This window comes from Gekko japonicus, unplaced genomic scaffold, assembly GCF_001447785.1.
Source record: "Gekko japonicus isolate JY-2015 unplaced genomic scaffold, Gekko_japonicus_V1.1 scaffold4472, whole genome shotgun sequence".
NCBI lineage: Eukaryota > Metazoa > Chordata > Lepidosauria > Squamata > Gekkonidae > Gekko > Gekko japonicus.
In genome coordinates this window covers 6258-7897 of record NW_015166572.1, presented here as the reverse complement: position 1 = coordinate 7897, position 1640 = coordinate 6258, and positions in this window count along the sequence as shown.

Genomic DNA, 1640 nt, shown 5'->3' with positions numbered 1-1640 from the left:
TTCTTATCAAAGTCAAATTACTTTACAGGAAAGACAAAGAGCCTTGTCTTTCTGGCTCTTTTTGGGCTTCTTACCGCTGAAAGGCATCTTCTCGGACAAACAGGGCAGCTGTCAGAGTTGAGGCCTTTCGCATTACAGCCAGGAGGAGGCAGGAGAAGAGGGAGGGTAAGTTGCTTCCTCCCTGCCTCTCCCCACCCCTGCCTGCCTGGGGCCAGGGAGGGCCTTTGCGGGGCTTCCTCGCACTCCCGCCGGCCTTGCAGGTCCACCGCTGGCCCTCATTCAGCCAGGAGGAGGCAGGAGAAGAGGGAGGGTAAGTTGCTTCCTCCCTGCCTCTCCCCACCCCTGCCTGCCTGGGGCCAGGGAGGGCCTTTGCGGGGCTTCCTCGCACTCCCGCCGGCCTTGCAGGTCCACCGCCGGGCCCCTTGGCCGGGCCCGTTGGGGGCGGGACCGTTGGGGGCGGGGTGTGTGGCCTTATGACACACTTCTGGTGATGTCAGGGGGTGTGGCCTTATGACACACTTCCCGTGATGTCAGGGGGTGTGGCATAGGCTAATGAGTTATGCTAATGAGTTCCCCTAGCTCTTTTTCTACGAAACGATCCCTGCATGTGTGTATTATTTGGAAGTTATTTCTGAATGGTAAAAACATTCTGGATTTACTGCTGCTGCTTACTCTCCTTATTACAGATTTGCCTTCTCCACGGAGTTTCGAAACGGAAACTGATTTGCTTTCCTAGAATGGAACGCAGCTCCAGTCCCATTCTTCCGAGTACATTTACCAGCCTCAGTCTGTGTTTCTGTCACTCCGTTCTCAGTCCTGCGGGGCCACTCTTTTCCACTTCTTTTCTGGGCTTCTCTTCCCCTTATTCTTCTGTTTGATCCCTAGGCCCCCCAGTTTCCTCTACCCATTTTTCATTGGTGGTGGGAAATGCCGCCAAGTTGCAGCCAATTTATGTCAACCTTGTAGGGTTTTCAAGGCAAGGGGTGAAAAGAGGTGGTTGGCCACTGCCTGCCTCTGCATAGCAACCCTGGACTTCCTTGGTGGTCTCCCATCCAAGGGCTAACCAGGGCCAGCCCTGCTTAGCTTCTGATGAGATCGGGCTAGCCATCTAGATCAGGGCCAACGTTCATTCGTCTTCATCTTCTGTGCAGTCACTGAAAATGTTGAGACAGTGTGTGACTGCAATAAAAAAGGCCAATGCTATGCTGGGGATTATTAGGAAGGGTATTGAAAACAGATCAGCCAATACCATAATGTTGTTGTGGTTCAGTCGCACAGTCAAGTCCGACTCTTCGTGACCCCATGGATCATCTCCCGCCAGGCCCTCCTGTCTTCCGCGGTCCTCTGAAGTTTGCTCAATTTCATGTTCGTTGCATCTATGACACTGTTGAACCATCTCATCCTTTGCCGTTCCCGTCTTCTTTGACCTTCAATCTTTCCCAGCATCAGGGTCTTCTCCAGTGAGTGCTCCCTTCTCATTTGGTGGCCAAAGTATTTGAGCTTCAGCTTCATTATCTGGCCTTCCAGGGAACAGTCAGGGTTGATTTCTTTTAGGATTGACTGATTTGATCTTCTTGCAGTCCAAGGGACTCTCAAGAGTCTTCTCCAGCACCATAGTTCAAAAGAATCTATTCTTCAGC